The sequence below is a fragment of the Salmo salar genome, chromosome 03 (genome assembly GCF_965601325.2).
Source record: "Salmo salar chromosome 03, fSalSal1, whole genome shotgun sequence".
NCBI classification, from domain to species: Eukaryota; Metazoa; Chordata; class Actinopteri; order Salmoniformes; family Salmonidae; genus Salmo; species Salmo salar.
Genome location: NC_138293.1, coordinates 73310444 through 73334011, shown reverse-complemented (window position 1 = coordinate 73334011; position 23568 = coordinate 73310444).

Here is a 23568-nt window from a genome sequence, read left to right as displayed (position 1 = left end):
CGTCTGGAGGAAACCTGGCACCATCCCTACGGTGAATCATGGTGGTGGCAGCATCATGCTGTGGGGATGTTTTTCAGCGGCAGGGACTGGGAGACTTGTCAAGATCGAGAGAAAGATGAAAGGAGCAAAGTCTAGGGAGATTCTTGATGAAAACCTGCTCCAGAGCGTTCAGGACCTCTGACTGGGGCAAAGGTTCACCAGGACAACGCAGGAATGGCTTTGGGACAAGTCCCTGAATATCCTTGAGTGGCCCAGCCAGAGCCTGGACTTGAACCCGATCTAACATCTCTGGAGAGACCTGAAAATAGCTGTGCAGCAACACTCCCTATCCAACCTGACAAAGCTTGAGAGGATCTGTAGAGAAGAATGGGAGAAACTCCCCAAATACAGATGTGCGAAGTTTGTAGGATCATACCCAAGAAGACTCAAGGCTGTAATCGCTGCCAAAGGTGCTTTAACAATGTACTGAGTAAAGAGTCGGAATACTTATGCAAATGTGATATTTCAGTTTTTTTATTGGTTATAGATTTGCAAAAATGTCATCTGTTTTTGCTTTGTCACTATGGGTATTGTGTGTAGATTGACAAGGGAAAATAACTATTTAATCAATTTTAGAATAAGGATGTAACGTAACAAAATGTGGAAAAAGTCAAGGGGTCTGAATACTTTCTGAATGCCCTGTAAGTGGCATTCCCACAGATCGGACGTCATGACTTGAGATGAGATGTTCCCTGTTTGTGCCTGATTTTGGTCTAGCGCACCCCTCTGCCTGCAACACCCCACCCCAGCACAGGTACAATGTAAAAATGTTACTTATTAGTGACCTCATGATAAGACTGATTTGCATGATAAAACAGAGACAAATGGAGATGAATCTATGGATGATTCCACATAGAACACCACAGGGATTCTAGAAGACTGTTACTGTTTACATTACACTACCACAGCCTGAGTGCCAGTCTTTTTGTGCTATCATGCCAACCCGTCAATAATTGTCATGCCAAACTTTGGCTTTACAATGTCAGCAATGTAGTTGGTAAGAGCACAAACTGACTGACACTCAGGCTAACACTACTGAACTTATTTAAGGTTGAAACCCATTTTACTAATGAATTTAGCTCTGAAAGTCAGATACACTTCAGCTCTAAGTAACTAGATGTGGACTCCAGGAAGAATAGCTGCTGCTTTGGCAAAAGATAATTGGGATCTGAATAAACCAATAAACTAACATTTTGATAACTCCATAATATATATATATTTTTTAAGAAGAGTAATATCTGTATTCAAGAAAGGATTGACACAAAGTTACTTGGTCATTTTATGATGTCAGAACAAATGTTATACCATAGGCCTGTCCTAGTTTTGCTAGGTTGTTTAATGAGCACCAGACCAGAGATCACATCCTCTGGTTCTGCCTCCTAAGGAAAGAGAGAATTCACAAATATGCAGACCAAAAGGTAGAGTGCAGTTATGAATGTCTTTGACATAGAGCTGCCCCAGTAATTCAACTGAAATCCAATCAGGTGTAATAGTCTGTATATTATTGCCTATGGTGATAATCATCTAACTACTGTATAGTGCTCCTTTTTTAATTAGCACTATAGGTTGGCAGTGTTGGTAAACACAGTTAGTGCAGAGACAGGTGGGCACCAAGGGCATTCAAAGCAATAGAGTTACAGCTTAATGAACACATCTCTGTTGCCTCAGCTGGCTGTGTAGGTGGTGTTTCCATAGAAACCAGGAGCTTGGAGCAACTGCTTTATTGAACATGTAATTTTAGTTGGGGGATGGATATGGGATTTGATTGATGGAGGGAAGTCGTCTGAAAAATAGATCCTGAAAGTCAGATTTATTTTTATGGATATTATTAACATATTTTCGTGTGTCTGCCCAAAAAGAGAGCAAACATTTCCTAAAATAGCCAACATACATATGAGCATTTCTTTCAGAACAAGTTAGCCAGTAAATGGCAAAGATCACTGGGACCAACAATCATTTTAAGCCTGACTGGCACATGGCTTTGACCAGGTAAAGAAACAAACGTGTAAATGGTTCTCTTGTGTCTGCCATTTTCTCTAAGAATGTAACTATGTTAAGGTTCCAATCCTCTGATACCTTCTCATCCTGCTCCATAATGAACAGCTCTGTGGATTTCTAGTAAAAACCATGTTATGCACAATGGTTATAAATAAAGTTTGATAGGATTAATTAAACATATAATCCCATCCAGCGTTCAGACTAATGATTTACTGTTAGTGCTTCTACCATTCCAAACACATCTATCAGCTTCATGGAGTTTTCATTGTGATCCTGCTATTTTAAAATACAATCCAATTATTCACTTGGAGTTCTTGTTGTGAAGTAACGAATGCAGAACAATAATCCCTTTTGTGAGCGCCATGTAATTCTCTGGAATTCACAGCGAGACCGCATTCAGAGAGCTCCAAGATCAGAGAACCAGCTGGTCAAGACTGGTTGGTTGTTCAAATGGATGTTGTTGAGATTACATTACATAACAGATTTAAACTATGAGGATAAGTTCATGCAAACTGGTTTTGGCACCTGGCATTTACGTTTTTTGTTCGGTCTTGTCATTAGAGAAAGTCAACTTTCTTTGGAACCACTTGTTGGATTTTGATAATGCATTCTCCCTGATTTGAGGGCAACCTCACAGCACAGGATCTATCTGGTTGCAGTTCTTCCCTGTACCACATGGTGGCAGTGCAGAGCAAGGTACACAAACGCCTGTCTGACCTACATCCATGTGCAGAGATTCACAATATCTATTATGCTGTGTGCACTCTGTCTTTCTCAAACCCGTGCACACACACTCACATACACCCGAATGACAGCATATAGACAGTGCTTAGAACACATCACCCACAGTGAAAGTGCCAAGAACATGTATCTCAGCCTAATCTCAAAATTATACACTGCTCAAAAAAATAAAGGTAACACTTAAACAACAGAATGTAACTCCAAGTCAATCAGGCTTCTGGGAAATCAAACTGTCCACTTAGGAAGCAACACTGATTGACAATAAATGTCACATGCTGTTGTGCAAATGGAATAGATAACAGGTGGAAATTATAGGCAATTAGCAAGACACCCCCAATAAAGGAGTGGTTCGGCAGGTGGTGACCACAGACCACTTCTCAGTTCCTATGCTTCCTGGCTGATGTTTTGGTCACTTTTGAATGCTGGTGGTGCTTTCACTCTAGTGGTAGCATGAGACAAAGTCTACAACCCACACAAGTGGCTCAGGTAGTGCAGCTCATCCAGGATGGCACATCAATGCGAGCTGTGGCAAGAAGGTTTGCTGTGTCTGTCAGCGTAGTGTCCAGAGCATGAAGGCGCTACCAGGAGACAGGCCAGTACATCAGGAGACGTGGAGGAGGCCGTAGGAGGACAACAACCCAGCAGCAGGACCGTTACCTCCGCCTTTGTGCAAGGAGGAGCAGGAGAAGCACTGCCAGAGCCCTGCAAAATGACCTCCAGCAGGCCACAAATGTGCATGTGTCTGCTCAAATGGTCAGAAACCGACTCCATGAGGGTGGTATGAGGGCCCGACGTCCACAGGTGGGGCTTGTGCTTACAGCCCAACACCGTGCAGGACGTTTGGCATTTGCCAGAGAACACCAAGATTGGCAAATTCGCCACTGGCGCCCTGTGACAGAGTCTGGAGACGCCATGGAGAACGTTCTGCTGCCTGCAACATCCTCCAGCATGACCGGTTTGGCGGTGGGTCAGTCATGGTGTGGGTCTGGCATTTCTTTGGGGGGCCGCACAGCCCTCCATGTACTCACCAGAGGTAGCCTGACTGCCATTAGGTACCGAGATGAGATCCTCAGACCCCTTGTGAGACCATATGCTGGTGCGGTTGGCCCTGGGTTCCTCCTAATGCAAGACAATGCGAGACCTCATGTGGCTGGAGTGTGTCAGCAGTTCCTGCAAGAGGAAGGCATTGATGCTATGGACTGGCCCACCCATTCCCCAGACCTGAATCCAATTGAGCACATCTGGGACATCATGTCTCGCTCCATCCACCAACGCCATGTTGCACCACAGACTGTCCAGGAGTTGGCGGATGCTTTAGTCCAGGTCTGGGAGGAGATCCCTCAGGAGACCATCCGCCACCTCATCAGGAGCAAGCCCGGGCGTTGTAGGGAGGTCATACAGGCACGTGGAGGCCACACACACTACTGAGCCTCATTTTGACTTGTTTTAAGGACATTACATCAAAGTTGGATCAGCCTGTAGTGTGGTTTTCCACTTTAATTTTGAGTGTGACTCCAAATCCAGACCTCCATGGGTTAATAAATTGGATTTCCATTGATTATTTTTGTGTGATTTTGTTGTCAGCACATTCAACTATGTAAAGAAAAAAGTATTTAATAAGATTATTTATTTCATTCAGATCTAGGATGTGTTATTTAAGTGTTCCCTTTATTTTTTTTAGCAGTATATTTAGATACTCGATACATGTCTTTCACCCATGAGAAACAGAAAGAGAGAGAGATCGATGAGTGGTTAGGGATGCAGTGGAGAGATGGGGAGTTTGTATGGGGGTGCTCGGTCATCAAGACCTCTGAAGAACCCTGCCAGAAACTGGTTTGGAGATTAGAGTAGATGGCTGCCGCTGATCTTGTCTTACGAGCCCTGGGTAAAAAGGCGTCTCTAAAGCCCTAGATGCAGGATTGCATACATCTCTGAGCTTAAATACGCCCTCACAACACCCAGAGATGGACACTAAGAGAACTCAATGACCATCCCTCAATGAGCCTAAGGGCCTTGAGTAATGTATTGAGTGTATTCTCTGTATTAGACCAACCATGTATTAGTGGAGCCCTTTACACTAGAAATGTGAAGTATGAGGAGGTTTGTTACTATGTTTTGACTGACTCCACATTGTAGTGCTTTACTGGCTGAGTCATTCTGGAACTCTCTCAGTAATGGAGAGCTTGGTTGACTGGGTTCTGACATGCGCTCTGCAGCATCCTGCACTCTACTGGAAGGCTGTCGGTCAAGCAGTGCTTCTGGGTCATCACGGAGTGGTCTGAAAACATCACATGAGCTCCACATGGGCCTTCATGTTAGACCGCATTAGTCAGGCTCTTATAATGTTTTGATTGTGATGCTTCATAGCTCTTTTGTAATGCTCCAGAATGCATTGGGTCCGTGACTATCAGAGTGACAACAATGAGAAACCATGAATACTCTGACTGTGAAAATGTAAAGGCACCACTGTGTAAAACACAGAACAACCTCTTACAATCTTTTTGGAATATGCAACAATTTCAAAGATGTTACTGAGTTACAGTTCATATAAGGAAATCAGTCAATTGAAATAAATTCATTAGGCCCTAATCTATAGATTTCACATGACTGGGAATACAGATATGCATATGTTGGTCACAGATAGCTTAAAAAAAAAGGTAGGGGTGTGGATCAGAAAACCAGTCAGTATCTGGATTTTGGCGGGAACTGGAACACACTGTCATACATGTTGATCCAGAGCATCCCAAACATGCTCAATGGGTGACATGTCTGGTGAGTATTCAGGCCGTGGAAGAACTGGGACATTTTCAGCTTCCAGGAATTGTGTACAGATCATTGTGACATGGGGCCGTTCATTTACATGCTGAAACATGAGGTGACATGAGGTGATGCCTTCCAGGAATTGTGCTGTCTAATCAGCTTCTTGAAATCCCACATCTCTCAGGTGGATGGATTATCTTGGCAAAGGAGAAATACTCACTAACAGGGATGTAAACAAATTTGTGCATAACATTTGAGAGAAATAAGCTTTTTGTGCATATGGAACATTTCTGGGATCTTTCCCAGGGTCCCCTAATTTGCTCCAGGAGTGCCGTACGACTATAGCTGACCCTGTAAAACAACATGTGACAATAAAACATCCTGTTTTATTTACTTTTGTGAATCGTAACCATGTCAATTCAAAGTATCCGTTTGTTTGGAGTTATTTGAATTATAGCCCTATGTGACACAAAACCCTTGTAAAATATGAGTTATCTTTTAGAGAGAAAGAGGACCGTGTCATGTGTGAAGAAGTGGTTTAGAATGCCTTAATCCTGGCTATTCCCCACCATTTATTTTCTCACTACTCTCAATCATGTTAGCTCCTTACACATGTTTCACCCCCAACACACACACACACACACACCTAGCCCTCAGTGAGTGTATGCAGCAGAAAGACCTGGAGTTTTCATCTGTGGGTCAGGCAGAAGCATAGGGGCTGTGTCCACTCCTCTAGCCACGGCATGAGAACTACAGGCAACAGCCAGAGAGGAATGTCGGAGGGAGGGGACACATAGTCCCCTGTGGCCAGAAACATCCCTTTCATAACATCAAAACTGACCACTAACCAGCAGCACCCCATGTCTTGGCCCATTCACAAATATACTGAGTGTACAAAACATGAACACTTTCCTAATATTGAGTTGCACCCCCCCTTTTGCCCTCAGAACAGCCTCAATTCATCGGGGCATGGACTCTACAAGGATTTGAATGTGTTTCATAAAGATGCTGGCTCATGTTGATGCCAATGCCTTCCACAGTTGTGTCAAGTTGGCTGGATGTCCTTTGTGTGTTGGACCATTCTTGATACACACAGGAAACTGTTGAGCGTGGAAAAACCCAGCAGAGTTACATTTATTGACACAAACCAGTATGCCTGGCACATACTACCATACCCCATTCAAAGGCACTTAAAAATGTTGTCTTGCCCATTGCCCCTCTGAATGGCAGATATACACAATGCATGTCTCAATTGTCTCAAGGCTTAAAAATCCTTCTTTAACCTTCATCTACACTGATTGAAGTAGATTTAACAAGTGACATCAACAAGAGATCATAGCTTTCAGCTGGATTCACCTGGCCAGTCTATGTCATGGAAAGAGCAGGTGTCCTTCATGTTTTGTACACTTAGTGTATTTGCCCATGCACAAGAACAGGCTAGCATCTGTACCATTAGAACAGTACAGTGCATACCAAGGTTAGGAAGTGGTGTTTTGACTGAGTAAATGACTCCTGACAGGTGCTGCAGGTGCAAGGTGCTGTGGGTGCAAGGTGCTGTGGCTGAAAGCTTGTGTTGGTGTACTGAGGACAGCAATGTCTCACCATGTGGGTAGAGACACATTATTAGAAAGGTAACAAGAGGTTCCTGCTAGTCATTTTTTGGATTGGCAGCAGTGTTGCAGATTTTGCCCCTGCATCCTGATCCATCGAATGTATTTCACTTCAAATCAAGAACCTGACCAAAATGCCTGTTTAGTTGGATATTTGTGGATGCTTTTTCTAATGACTCAATGAAAGACTGGCTGTTTGGTGGTAGGGGATGACAGATCTCATTAGCTGTAATTGCTTCTGGTTAGAATTACATAAAGTCACACAACATAAAAAGATCGGTGGGAGATATTGCTGATTTTGCTTCCTCTCCTGTTGTGAGAGCTGTTTCCTGCTGGGTTAATTACTGGAGGATCCTTTCAGAACTGTCTTTGTGTTGTTTGTTAGGCTACCTTTCAAGTATAGTAGCTACTCTCATTAGAATATTTAAAAAATATGTCATCATTGTACTTTTTATTATTGTTTTTCCTGGACAAATTGTGTCTCTGTAGACTAGAGAAATATTGGTAGCTTTTTTATGAGCGACCTGTGAGTGATGCGATTATAAACTGTTACGTACGCTCATAGCGAGTTTTGTAATGTTCAACTCAACCTGTGGGTAAATGTACTGCAGTTGTTGCATCCACTTCATATAGGCTGGTTCAAGGATCCATAAGTTGCAGTGAATTATTATGGCAAGTATGCATGAGGTGACAGAATAAAATAAAGCATTCATTATGCACAGGTGGTTAAAAAAAAGTGGTACTGAAATATTTGGATACGCTTGTGCATGATAAAAGCCGTCAAAAGCTCCAATGGTTAATATTTTGTGTCTAATTCTCTGCATGCGTTTTAATTGCATTCTTCAGTGAAGTGATTGAAAAGGCTATGCTGGGTAATTTGCGCAGGGCGTCTGAGAGGCACAAAGCCACCCATCCTTCAGTGTTCTAATTGGTCATCAGTTTTATTCCCCCACCACTCTGCTTCTGACAGGCCTTACAGATGGAAAGCCTGTCTACTGTTCCCAAGGAAACAGTAAGACCTATTTTACACTGCAACAGCCTCTTGGAGCTAATGCCAAGGTAGCACTCTTAGTCTCCCATGTTTCACACTGTAGATGAGGTGGAATTGGAAAAACAATTGTTCTACACTCTGGCTGGTTGGTGAATGATCTTGATAACAATCTGCCAGATAGTAAATGTACTGAAGAAAAATATAAACGCACCATGTAAAGTGCTGGTCCCATGTTTCATGAGATTAAATAAAAGATCCCAGCTTATTTCTCTCAAATTTTGTGCACAAATTTGTTTACATCCCTGTTAGTGAGCATTTCTCCTTTGCCAAGATAATCCATTCACTTAACAGGTGTTGCATATCAAGACGCTGATTAAACAGCACGGTCATTACAGAGGTGCACCTTGTGCTGGGGACAATAAAAGGCCACTCACTATAAAATGTGCAGTTTTGTCACACAACACAATGCCACAGATATCTCAAGTTTTGAGGGAGCGGGCAATTGGCATGCGTACTGCAGAAATGTCCACCAGAGCTGTTGCCAGATAATTTAATGCTAATTTCTCTACCATAAGCCGCCTCCAATGTCGTTTTAGAGAATTTGGTAGTATGTCCAACCGGCCTCACAAATGCAGACCATGTGTAACCACGCCAGCCCAGGACCTCCACATCCGCCTTCGTCTAAGACCAGCCACCCGGACAGCTGATGTAACTGTGGGTTTTCACAACCGAACAGCTGATGTAACTATTGATTTACACAATGTCTGCGCAAACTGTCAGAAACTGTCTCAGGGAGGCTCATCTGCATGCTCGCCGTCTTCACCAGGGTCTTGACCTGACTGCAGTTTGGCGTCGTAACTGACTTCAGTGGGCAAATGCTTACCTTCGATGTCCACTGGCACGCTGGATAAGTGTGCTCTTCATGGATGAATCCCAGTTTCAACTACACCGGGAAGATGGCAGACAGTGTATATGGCGTCGTGTGGGCGAGCGGTTTTCTGATGTCAACGTTGTGAACTGAGTGCCCCATGGTGGCAGTGGGGTTATGGTATGTGCAGGCATAAGCTACGGACAACGAACACAATTGCATTTTATCAATGGCAATTTAAATGCACAGAGATACCGTGACGAGATCTGAGATACCGTGACGAGATCTTGAGGCCCATTGTAGTGCCATTCATCCGCCGCCATCACCTCATGTTTCAGCATGATAATGCATTGCCCCATGCCGCAATGGATCTGTACACAATTCCTGGAAGCTGAAAATGTCCCAGTTCTTCCATAGCCTGCATACTTACCAGACATGTCTCCCATTGAGCATGTTTGGGAAGCTCTGGATCGACGCGTACGACAGCGTGTTCCAATTCCCCCCAGCAACTTCACACAGCCATTGAAGAGGAGTGGGACAACATTCCACAGGCCAAAATCAACAGCCTGATCCACTTAATGTGAAGGAGATGTGTCGCGCTGCATAAGGCAAATGGTGGTCACACCAGATACTGACTGGTTTTCTGATTCACGCCCCTGCCTTTTTTTTAAGGAATCTGTGACCGATAGATGTATATCTGTATTCCCAGTCATGTGAAATCCATAGATTAGCACCTAATGAATTTATTTCAGTTGACTGATTTCCTTATATGAACGGTAACTTGCATGTTGCTTTTATATTTTTCTTCAGTGTAGACTAAATTCCTTCCATGAACTGATTCGGAACAGTGCATGGAGAAGGTAGAGGCTTTCCCCACACAGAAAACGTCCTGTTTTACCTCAGTTGACGTGTTCACCCCAGGGTTACATGGTCGCATGGACCTGAATTTGTGCCATCACGTCTCCAGGGCTACCCACCCTTATCTCAGTAAAGCCATATAATATCACTGCACCTTTTATAGCAGGAGAGTTTAGACCACACCTGGCTGTGCCTGACTGTAAACAACTAGGTGCCATTCAATAATGTTACCCTCTCAATAGCCTTATCAGAGAACCTTGCAATAGTCACGGTGGGTAGATTATAAAATGTGGCAAAGTATCAGGGTCAATATGTTTGCAACCTGGGACGTGAATGAACAGCACTGAACAGCTGGTGTGAACAGTGTTGAGTGGACTTTTTAGAACCTGTGCTTTGTACCATGCACTTTGCTTCAACCTTTGCAATTATGTTCATTAACGTTACAGTGCATTAGGTCAGTGGTTCCCAAACCTTTTCACTCATGCCCCCTTTCATCATTGGGTAGCATTCCACTCTGAGTGTATTTTAATGATATTCACAGTCTGCCCCAGATAGCCCTTGAGCTCCCACCACACACAGGGCAGTGTTCTGAATCGGTTTTTAAATGGTCACCCGGACTATTTACATTGATGCCCCCCCCCCCCCCCCCCCCCCCCTTTGTTTTTCCACTGCTTCTACTCGCTGTTTATTTATCTATGCGTAGTCACTTTACAAATGACCTCGACTAACCTGTACCCCCGCACATTGACTCGGTACCGGTACCCCCGTATAGAGCCTCGTTATTGTTACAGTATGTACATTTTTTGTGTTACCTTTTGATTGATTGGATTTTTTTTAAACTTTAGTTTATTCAGTAAATTTCTTGAACTGTATTGTTGGTTTAGGGTTTGTAAGTAAGCATTTCACGGTAAGGGCTACACCTGTTGTATTCGGTGCATGTGACAAATGAAATGTGTCCTTGACTTGTATTTCCCTGTGACACACTAGGCCTTATTCCTCAATGGTTCAGACCTAGTCTGGTGGTCATCTTACTCAGCAGCTGGTCCCTTGGTTTGTGAGTTCAGACGATCATCTCCACTCTATAGTCTGAGGTGTCTTAGCTCTTTGTGAATAGAGAAAAGGATTTGAAGAAGACAAAAAAGCTGGCACACTATAACATCTGTAATACCACCTGGGAAGATGTCTGAGGATTGTTCTTCATCAGGTCAGAACATACATTTGTACAGGATGTACCATTTTGTGATCAAATGATTTGTGCAGGATCAGCTGGTTTTTAGCCTACTTACTCTACCAGTTACAGTATCTCTAGCAGGTACAGTATCTCTCAAATGTGACATGAGTCTTGAGCAGGAAAAACTCCTGGCCCTGATATAGTATTACATTTGAGGAGGTTAGGGATAGGCCTGCTAGGGTTACCCTTTACTATGAGGACAGTAGCAGGGGGCTTTGACAGTGACAGACAGATGACACAGTGGCCTATCACAGTTCACCCACTCCACATCCAGTCTGTACATTCACTCTATTTTTATACAGAGTGAGACCTCAGAACAGGGATCACAACAGCAGTGACATGGCCTGCCCTACATTTAGTTCTGCTTACGGATGTGCATTTTTCATTTTCCCTTCTGCTCTGTCTAGTTTCCACAAGCCTCTTAAGTCAAACTGAGTGGGAGAGTGCGTAAAACGAAGATCGACTGCGGAAAAATAAATCATGGGCTTTACAGTGATGTATAAGTAAGACCTTGATTCATACCTTACCACTCGGCTCCAGTCATGAGCTCTTGATTTGCTTGTTATGTCCTTCCTCAAATCTGTTTGTATTTTAACCACAACCATGCCATATTTGGTTTTGAGATGTGTGTGTGTGTGTGTGTGTGTGTGTGTGTGTGTGTGTGTGTGTGTGTGTGTGTGTGTGTGTGTGTGTGTGTGTGTGTGTGTGTGTGTGTGTGTGTGTGTGTGTGTGTGTGTGTGTGTGGTGTGTGTGTGTGGTTAAAGTTACCATATATTTTTGTTGGAAGATTTTGACATGCATCTGCTTGTCATTTCACTTCACAGGGTACACCCTGGCAACAAGTAGAAAATAGGAGACAACTGAGACCACAAAACAGGGGTCAAATGAAACAAACACAAAAGAGAAAATGAATAGAACATTCTGCGAAAGAGTAGGATCAGAAGGTGTTGGCCTACATTGCCCAGATTGATGATGTGACACATGTGTGAGGCCCTCTTTCTATGAAATACATTCCTTGTGCCTAGAGGCCTTCAGGATAGGGGCTAGTTGTGGTATTCTTGTGCCTGTGTGTTTAATCACATTACAGAAGCCAAAAAGCTGTGGCTGGTACACAGCAGCCTTCAGGACTGGAGTCACACTTCTCATGGGAGCTCCTGGTGTAGACCCCGCCTGGTGAGCTACATTTGGACAGAGGGGGTATACTAAGCCTTTCACACCCTCTACTGTACCAGCCTGTCAGCGCCAACACAGCAAACCCGCCCTCTCCCTTGTCAATGCACTCTAGGTCCTCTCTCCACTTCCTCAATCCAGCTCCTTTCCCCAGACTCCACTTCTTGTTTTCTCTCTCTCATGTTCCCTGCTTGAAAAAGTAGGTCACTGTTTGCTTTGTATTATTCAGCAACTGGAATGATTGAGCAGCAAGTGCTCCTTGCTCCTGCCTGTGATCTGGGTGAGGTGCGGTGTGGCCAGGTTGTGGTGTGTGTGTGCAGGGCTGCGAGGAGACCAGCAATATCGTGGCTCATTAGGGCATCTGACAGCTCATCGGGGAGCTAATATAGTGTTTGACATTCGGTGTTCGAGCGGCCCCACTCTGTGTCCCTGCTACAAACAACTTGGCTGTATCCTGATGTGCCCTCCTGCCTTTCAGCCTGCCAGGCCCTCCCCACTATGTTCTAATGTGTAATTGCCCTATGTTCCTCTCCTCCCATTATGTATAATACAGTCCTCTGTTGATGTGAAGGAAACAGAAAACAGGAAGAGAGGCTGAGGAAGCTCAACAGAGATGTTATTATTGTGGGAATGGGCTATGTACACAGAACAGAAAGAAAGTAACATTCACTTTGGGCTACTGCATTTTTTAACATGTTTGTGTCAGACAATCAAAATTAGATACATCCTAAATGAGAAGAAATAAAGATATGGTAGATAATTGGGAACGGAATGGTCACAGAGGCTTAGCAGGGGTCATGTCATCTCGCTGTGTTCACAGGAAAGGAGGACATGAAAAGGGAACTGTTTCACAGAGTCATGTTGTAGTACAAAGAAAAGGTTAGGTGTCACATCAAGTTCATCGCTGCATTGGATGCTGAACATCAATAAAACCATGGGTGTGTACTTTTGGGATATTCAAACAGGAAGATGAACCCCGGGTCCACCTGTTGGTGTGCGTGTGTGTGCGTGTGTGTGCGTGTGCGTGTGCGTGCGTGTGCGTGCGTGTGTGCGTGTGCGTGCGTGTGCGTGCGTGCGTGTGCGTGTGCGTTTACATTGCAGTGGCAATTGGCCCTGCTGTCATCCTGGATTGGAAAGGTATTATACAACTTCAAGGTCCCCAGATGAACTCTGGTTTAGGGCTTATTGTGACAGGCCCTTTGGCATGGCTCCACCAGAAACAGTTACTGCACTGGCTGCTCCATCAGCATCTGTCTGTGGTCTGGCAGTTTATGGTTGAACATGCGTCATTGTGGGCCTTCGCTTGTGATCAGATCAACTACCATGGAACAAACTTGTCACGACCAGTGTATTTTTCCCCTTTAAACATGATGTCTCCCTAAACAGACCTCAGTAGGTAGCTACTATTGATGTTGACTGTTCAGTATTGATTGGAAAACGACACAACAATGTCCCTTTGTAGTTGGTCAGCAAGTGATACCATTGATTTGTTGACCAGTCTTTGTGCGCAAAAGGAAGATATGCAATAACCGGTTACCGATTCAGAGACATCCTTAAGAATCCATTTCCCGGCCATTCAGAGAGAGACGACAGCGTGCTACAAGGTCCCTGTGGTAGCGTTCACACATCTGGATGTCTTTACAACCAGTGTCTGCATCTCTGTGGTCAGGTGTACTCTCGGCCCACGTTATACTTTACAGTCTATGTGAGCATGTTGGATCTCTATTATGTAGCAGTAAATACTGCAGCTTTATCCTGCTATTGTCAATCATATTCTTATATTCTGCATTATCATTCAGTTAAGACAAGTCAAGGTGTATCTGTGTATAGCCTTACCTCTTTTACATATTATTGTGTACTACTGTATAATATGTCCTTTCTCTTCTACCCTTGTAGAACCACTATCTAAAGTTATTCATTGATGTCAGCCGTGTGTCTGTATGTGTGTCTGTGTCTGTATGTGTGTTTGTGTGGATCCTTGCTGTCAATTAAACCCCCTTAATTGGACATTGTGACTCCTCATTGTTGTGGACAGACATTCTGTAGTGGTTACTACCGGCCTGATACCAGCACCTAACTTTTCCTCTATTTTAATGGTCCTTGTAAATAGTACGGGTGGCCATTTCATTAATTGTTCTGCAGTCTTATAGTTTGGGGGTAGAAACTGTTAAGGAGCCTTTTGGACCTAGACTTGGCGCTCCGGTACCGCTTGCCGTGCGGTAGCAGAGAGAACAGTCTATGACTAGGGTGACTGGAGTCTTTAACAATTTTTTAGGGCCTTCCTCTGACACAGCCTAGTATCCTGGATGGCAGGAAGCTTGGCCCCAGTGATGTACTGGGCCGTACGCACTACCCTCTGAAGTGCCTTACGGTCAGATGCCGAGCAGTTGCCATACCAGGCGGGGATGCAACCTGTCAGGATGCTCTCGATTGTGCAGCTGTAGAACTTTTAGAGGATCTGGGGACCCATGCCATATATTTTCAGTCTCCTGAGGGGGAAAAGGTGTTGATGTGCCCTCTTCATGACTGTCTTGGTGTGTTTTGACCATGATTGTTGGGGATGTGGACATCAAGGAACTTGAAACTCTCGACCCACTCTACTACAGCCCCATCGATGTGAATGGGGGCATGTTCGGCCCTCCTTTTCCTGTAGTCCACGATCAGCTCCTTTGTCTTGCTCACATTGAGGGAGAGGTTGTTGTCCTGAAACCAGATCTTTGACCTCCTCCCTATAGGCTGTTTCATCGTTGTCGGTGATCAAGCTTACCACTGTTGTGTCGTCAGCAAACTTAATGATGGTGAACAGGGAGTACAGGAGGGGACTAAGCACGCACCCCCGTGAGTGCTATGGGGCGGTAGTCATTTAGGGAGGTTACCTTTGCTTTCATGTTCACATGTAGCATAACCTTCTGATGTGAGCACGTTATAGCATGAATGCAATGCTGAAAATATGGAAATGTGGCCGGAGACTTGTTGCCAATGGCAACCCATCATCGGATGTTTTTGATTTCTGTGCTATTAATAAGTTGGCAATCTCCATCTCTACTGTTCAGCATGCATATAGCTATTGTAGTATGGGTTTGATATCTTAACTCAGGGTGGACAAAGGCAGAGACTCTTTTTTCTAATTTACACCGATCACAATCAACCAGATCCTAAAATAATTTCATGTTTGAATAGATGAAAGATGTCTGCTACGTATGCTCAGAACATACCGTTGGTCTGATACTGTCTCCATTAGATGGTATATCTACTCTGGAGATGATACATTCACAGCCACGCTGCCAGGTTTAACATGGAAGGTGCTGCTACAAATAGGTCTGCATTGGAGGAAATCATTTCCCTGTTCCTTTCAGCTTTCTGATAACCTTTTATTTTCCTCATTAACAGTTCAGATAAGAGCCGGTTCCCTTTCTGGAAATCTGCCACTTTCCTGTCTGTCAACACCTTATCAACATCAATCAACAGGCTGTCATGTCTCATTCAAACTACTGCAGCGGAGGTTGGGTTGACCTTAATTGAGATTATTTATTTGAAGCTTCTCCTGGACAGTACATGTGTTTTGATGACAGTTAGGTGCCAGCAGAGTGTGGTTTTGTTGAGTCCTTCCAGTTTCCATAGGGACAAGGCAGTTTATTTTCTCACCACTGTTAGCAACTGAGATGCACTTCCCTTTTCTATAATATCTAGGTCCGCTTGTACTGTTTTCATAAAGTGATAACAAGACAACGTCTCGCCATAATATATGATAAAGGAACTTGTTTACAACATTCAGTTTTATAGGCTAAAAATGTAATAGCACACCCAAGAACCTAGGCTAAGGCTGGAAACCCCTTCTCAGTGAAGAATTAATTCAACCCTACCACATTTTTTGAGAAATTAGTTAAGCTTTGACTCATCATTCATCCTTTTAAGACATCTTTGCAAGAACTAACCTTATAGAGTATGTCTCTATATCCATCTATGGCATATCCCAAACAACCAACCTCTCTTCAGCTCCTTAATAGAAAAATAGCTTACAGCACACAGCAAAAGTTTAAATTAAACCCACTTTAAAATTTTAGGATCCAAAAGGGTGTTGATCCTTTCCAACCCCCTCAGGAGCACCTGCCTACACAGCCCACTCTAGCTTTTGTTATGCTCCACCACTCACTCATCCTCTCTACTGCCTGGAGTGGGTTTATCTATAGACACTGCTGCCTCTGTCTCCACGGGGAACAGGCTAGCATCCTGCAGTGTGGGAGGTTGAGGGCACTCCTGGCTAAACAACATTCCAAGTTTCACTTCCTACATTAATTCCAATATAGATCTCCCTGAAATCAATCTATTGTTTATATTTTGAGCATTGGTGACAAATAAAAAGTTTACCTAACCATCTTCCATTTTCAATAGATTTAACTATTTAAAAAAAATGTTGAGACAGTCACTCATTTGCTGTAATTCTTTGTTAAACATACAGTGCATTCGGAAAGTATTCAGACCCTTTGACATTTTCCACATTTTGTTGCATTACAGCCTCATTCTAAAATGTATTCAATCGTTTTTGTTCCCTCATCAATCTACACAGAATTCCGCATAATGAAAAAGGAAAAACTCTCACGCCCTGACCTTGGAGATCCTTTATTCTCTATTTTGGTTGGGTCGGGGTGTGACAAGGGTGGGCATTCTAGTTTCTTTATTTCTATGTTGGTCTGGTATGGTTCCCAATCAGAGGCAGCTGTTTTTCGTTGTCTCTGATTGGGGATCATATTTAGGCAGCCATTTCCCCACTGTTTTTTTGTGGGATCTTGTTTGTGTATAGTTTCCTTGAGCACTGCATAGCTTCACGTTCATTTTGTTCTTTATTGTTTCTTTGTGCCGGTTCACATAATAAAGATGATGAACCCAAACCACGCTGCATTTTGGTCCGATTCTTACAACAACGGTCGTGACAGAAGATCCCACCACCCACGAACCAAGCAGCGTGCCCAGGAGGAGCAGGGATCCTGGGCCTGGGAGGAAAGCCAGGAGTGGAGGACATCCTGGACTTGGGATGAAATAATGGCAGGAGACAAAAGCCTGCCATGGAAGCAGGCGGAAGCAGCGAAGGAGGAGAAGCGATGACATCGGGGCTCACGGCCACAACGTAGGTCCAAGAAGCAGCCTCAAAAAATGTTTTTTTGGGGGGGGGCACATGGGGTGGTCGGCAACGCTGAGGGGTGAGTTAGAGACCATAGAAGAAGCGTTGGATAGATTGATAGAGAGTGAACAGAGGGGTGAGATAGAGACCTTCGAGGAGTGGTTGGCGAAATGTGAAGAGAGTGAAGCGAAAGAGCTGTTGGTTTGGCTGGGGAGGCAAGACATTCGCCCTGAGGAGCGTGTTAGCCGTCCGATGCCACCTGTGTCAGCTCCCCGTATTCGTCCTGAGGAGCGTGTCATCTGTCCAGTACCATCTGTTCCAGCTCTACGCTCCAGACCTCCAGTGCGCCTCCACAGCCCGGTATGTCCTGTGCCAGCTCCACGCACCAGGCCTCCAGTGCGCCTTCACAGTCCAGAGCTTCCGGCGACAGGTCCCAGTCCAGAGCTTCCAGCGACAGTTCCCAGTCCAGAGCTTCCGGCGACAGTTCCCAGTCCAGAGCTTCCGGCGACGTTTCACAGTCCGGAACCTCCAACGACGGTCCACAGTCCGGAACCTCCTGAGACGGTCCACAGTCCGGAACCTCCCGAGATTTTCCACAGTCCGGAACCTCCCGAGACGGTCCACAGTCCGGAACCTCCTACGTCGATCCACGGCTCGGTTCCTCCGGCGACGATCCACGGTCCGGAGTCCCCGGCGATGATCCACGGTCCGGTTCCTCCGGCGACAATCCATGGTCCGGAGCTTCCGGCGACGATCCCCGCACCAGAGTCGCCACCGAAGCGGGCGGATCCGTGAGCTGAGCGGAGTCTACGTCCCGCACCAGAGCCGCCACCGAGGCCAGATGCCCACCCGGACCCTCCCCTATAGAGTCAGGTTTTGCGGCCGGAGTCCACACCTTTGGGGGGGGGGGGGGTGTACTGTCACGCCCTGACCTTGGAGATCCTTTATTCTCTATTTTGGTTGGGTCGGGGTGTGACAAGGGTGGGCATTCTAGTTTCTTTATTTCTATGCTGGCCTGGTATGGTTCCCAATCAGAGGCAGCTGTTTATCGTTGTCTCTGATTGGGGATCATATTTAGGCAGCCATTTCCCCACTGTGTTTTTGTGGGATCTTGTTTGTGTATAGTTGCCTTGAGCACTGCATAGCTTCACGTTTGTTTTGTTCTTTATTGTTTCTTTGTGCCAGTTCACGTAATAAAGATGATGAACCCAAACCACGCTGCATTTTGGTCTGATTCTTACAACAACGGTCGTGACAAAAACATGTTTTTAGAAATGTTTGTAAATCTATTTAAAATAAATAACTGAAATATCACATTTACATAAGTATTCAGACCATTTACTCAGTACTTTGTTGAAGCACCTTTGGCAGCGATTGTCTTGGGTATGACGCTACAAGCTTGGCACACCTGTGTTTGGGGAGTTTCTCCCATTCTTCTCTGCAGATCCTCTCAAGTTCTGTCAGGTTGGATGAGGAGCGTCGCTGCACAGCTATTTTTAGGTCTCTCCAGAGATGTTAGATCGGGTTCAAGTCCGGGATCTGGCTGGGCCACTCAAGGACATTCAGAGACTTGTCCCAAAGCCACTCCTGCGTTGTCTTGGCTGTGTGCTTAGGGTCGTTGTCCTGTTGGAAGGTGAAACTTCGCCCCAGTCTGAGGTCCTTAGCGCTCTGGAGCAGGTTTTCATCAAGGATCTCTCTGTACTTTGTTCCGTTCATCTTTCCCTCTATCCTGACTAGTCTGGTGGTTCCAAACTTCTTCCATTTAAGAATAATGGAGGCCATTGTGTTCTTGGGGACTCTCAATTCTGCAGACATTTTTTGGTACCCTTCCCCCAGATCTGTTCCTAGACACAATTCCGGACAATTCCTTCAACCTCATGACTTGGATTTTGCTCTGACATACACTGTCAACTGTGGGATCTTATATAGACAGGTGTGTCCCTTTTCAAATCTTGTCCATTCAATTTAATTTACCACAGGTGGACTCCAATCAAGTTGTGGAAACATCTCAAGGATGGAAACAGGATGCACCTGAGCTCAATTTAGAGTCTCATAGCAAAGAGTCTGAATATTTATGTAAATAAGGTATTTCCGTTTTAAATTTTTGTATTATTAGCAAACGTTTCTAAAAACCTGTTTTCACTTTGTCATTATGGGGTATTGTGTGTAGATTTATGAGGAATGTTTTTTTTTAAATCAATTTTACAATAAGGCTGTAACGTAACAAAATGTGGAAAAAGGGAAGGGGTCTGAATACTTTCCAAATGCACTGTATGTACATAAACCATATCATCCATGACTACAAACGTTGTTTTGTCACACATATCATTCACAGAAGTCATCATGGCCCATACTGTCACCCTCCATCATAAGAGATGGCTGTCTCTATACTGTAGACATAACAAAGAGACATGATGGGCCCACTACCACCACCTCACTGCTGTGTATGTTGTACTGTACTGCAGACAGGCAGGCATACAGTGCTGACTTGTCACCAGGTTAAACCGGGGCATAGTTCTGAACCTGCAGCCAGCCGCCATCTGCTGTGTGCCCTGGGTCCTCCACTCAGCCCTTAAAGAGACACTAACGAGATGCACTATAGACTACTGTACTAACGATACCTCTATGAGCCTTGTGCCACAACAGACATTCTCCCACCCTCCGCCCCCTCAAAACCCAATAAAAGGATTATTATGAGGGATCCTTGGATCATTAGGAAACAGGCTTTTATTGAACTCTGCTGTTCTTCAGATACTGGTAGCCTCATTATAACTGTAAATATCTGACATAGATTGTTTTATGCAAATTACTGGAGTGTGTTTGTTGGAACTGTGAGAACAGTTGTTTCCATAAAACATGGATATTGTAACATATTGCATATTGTAACATTTCGACAGCACAATGGCAAATCAATTATGAGTTCCACAGCACTGTCTTTTCCTGTTTGCTAGTGTTAACCTAATGAATGATGGGAGAAGTCTACTGTGTGTTAAACTGGAGGTTCAGCCGGATGTAGAGTGTAGACTGAGACTGTTGCCGTGGCTAATATCCCTCAGAAGGAGATGCGGGGTCAGAGCAGCCTTCCATCTAGGGAAGCCAGAGGAGAGACACTAATTAGTAGGTGATCCACTGTGAAGGAAGCAGTGGTTGCTGTGAGAACATAACGGAACTAGGTCGATGCACAGTGAAGTGACAGCTTGAACTATTCTTTGATCTCAAATTGATTGGTTGTGAGGAGGTTGCCTAGATACTGCTGGGAGACAGAGAAGAAACCTCCTATTCCTTAGGTCCCTGCGCTTTGCCAGGAACCACACAAGACTAGCTGTGTTTGTGTGGGAGAGCATCTCTGCTCTTAAGGGCTTATTTTTCTTTGGTGTTGGAATTACATTGAAAAGAAGACTGCCAGTTCAATGAAACCTGATTAACCAACCTGATTTATTCTTTTGAGCTGAGTTACACAAAGCACATGTCTCAGTCATGCTTCTCGTCTCATAGAGACCGGCACTTTGGTGACGCACGTGTGGCTTAAGAGAGGGGGGGATTTGGTAAGTGTATACACTTGATACAGACTTTAACTTAAAGGACTACACACAACAACAACACAAATTAAAAATAGACTCATCTGTGTATAGAAAGCATAGCACACAGAGCCTGGTTCCTCTCTAGGTTCCTTCCTACAGTAGGTTCCAGCCTTTCCTGGGAGTTTTTAGCTACTGTGTTCTACATCTGGATTGCTTTGTCAAATCAAATCGAATCACATTTTATTGGTCACATACACATGGTTAGCAGATGTGACAGTGTAGTAATATCGAACAAGTAATCTAACAATTTCCCAACAACTACCTAATACACACAAATCTAAAGGGGTGAATGAGAATATGTACATATAAATATATGTATGAATGATGGCCGGGCAGCATAGGCAAGGTGCAATAGGTGGTATAAAATACAGTATATACATTTGATATGAGTAATGTAAGATATGTAAACATTATTAAAGTGGCATTATTTAAAGTGGCATTGTTTAAAGTGACTAGTGATCCATTTATTAAAGTGGCCAGTGACTGGGTCTCAATGTAGGCAGCAGTCTGATGGCCTTGAGAAATAAGCTGTTTTTCAGTCTCTCGGTCCCAGCTTTGATGCACCTGTATTGACCTCGAATTCTGGATGGTAGCGGGGTGAACAGGCAGTGGCTCGGGTGGTTGTTGTCCTTGATGATCTTTTTGGCCTTCCTGTGACATTGGGTGTTGTAGGTGTCATGGAGGGCAGGTATTTTGACTCCGGTGATGCGTTGTGCAGACCGCACCACCCTCTGGAGAGCCTTGTGGTTGAGGGCGGTGCAGTTGCCGTACCAGGCTGTGATACAGCCCGACGGGATGCTCTCAAATGTGCACCTGTAAAAGTTTGTCAGGGTTTTGGGTGACAAGACACATTTCTTCAGCCTCCTGAGGTTGAAGAGGCGCTGTTGCGCCTTCTTCACCACACTGTCTGTGTGGGTGGACCATTTCAGTTTGTCTGTGATGTGTACGCCAAGGAACTTAAAACTTTCCACCTTCTCCGCTGCGATCCCTTCCATGTGGATAGGGGGGTGCTCCCTCTGCTGTTTCCTGAAGTTGTTTTGTTGACGTTGAGTGAGAGGTTGTTTTCCTGACACCACACTCCAAGTGCCCTCACCTCCTCCCTGTAGGCTTTCTTGTCGTTGTTGGTAATCAATCCCATTACTGTTGTGGCGTCTGCAAACTTGATGACTGAGTTGGAGGCGTGCATGGCCATGCAGTTGTGGGTGAACAGGGAGTACAGCAGGGGGCTGAGCACGCACCCTTGTGGGGCCCCAGTGTTGAGGGTCAGCGAAGTGGAGATGTTGTTTCCTACCTTCACCACCTGGGGGCGGCCATCAGAAAGTCCAGGACCCAATTGCACAGGGTGGGGTAACAGGGTGGGATAACAGAAGTGAGTGCTACGGGGTGGTAGTCATTTAGTTCAGTTATCTTTGCCTTCTTGGGTACAGGAATAATGGTGGCCATCTTGAAGCATTATGGGAACAGCAGACTGGCATAGGGAGCAATTGAATATGTCCGTAAACACACCAGCCAGCTGTTCTGCGCATGCTCTGAGGACGCGGCTAGGTATGCCGTCCGGGCCAGCAGCCTTGCGACCACCCCTCATCACTGTCAAACGCTCCTTAAAACACTTCAGCGAGCAGGCCTTTCTAATCGACCTGGCCCTGGTATCCTGGAAGGATATTGACCTCATTCCGTCAGTAGAGGATGCCTGGTTATTCTTTAAAAGTGCTTTCCTCACCATCTTAAATAAGCATGCCCCATTCAAAAAAATTTGAACCAGGAACAGATATAGCCCTTGGTTCACTCCAGACCTGACTGCCCTTGACCAGCACAAAAACATCCTGTGGCGTACTGCATTAGCATCAAATAGCCCCCGCGATATGCAACTTTTCAGGGAAGTTAGGAAAGCAAAGGCTAGCTTTTTCAAACAGAAATTTGCATCCTGTAGCACAAACTCCAAAAAGTTCTGGGACATGGAGAATAAGAGCACCTCCTCCCAGCTGCCCGCTGCACTGAGGCAAGGAAATACTGTCACCACCGATAAAACCACAATAATTGAGAATTTCAATAAGCATTTTTCAACGGCTGGCCATGCTTTCCACCTGGCTACCCCTAACCCGGTCAACAGCTCTGCACCCCCCACAGCAACTTGCCCAAGCCTCTCCCATTTCTCCTTCACCCAAATCCAGATAGCTGATGTTCTGAAAGAGCTGCAAAATCTGGACCCCTACAAATCAGCTGGGCTAGATAATCTGTAACCTTTCTTTCTAAAATTATCCACTGCAATTGTTGCAACCACTATTACTAGCCTGTTCAACCTCTCTTTCGTATCGTCTGAGATTCCCAAAGATTGGAAAGCTGCCGCGGTCATCCACCTCTTCAAAGGGGGAGACACTCTAGACCCAAACTGTTACAGACCTATATCTATCCTACCCTGCCTTTCTAAGGTCTTCGAAAGCCAAGTTAACAAACAGATCTCCGACCTTTTCGAATCCCACCGTACATTCTCCGCTATGCAATCTGGCTTCCAAGCTGGTCATGGGTGCACCTCAGCCACGCTCAAGATCCTAAACGATATCATAACCTCCATCGATAAAAGACAATACTGTGCAGCCGTATT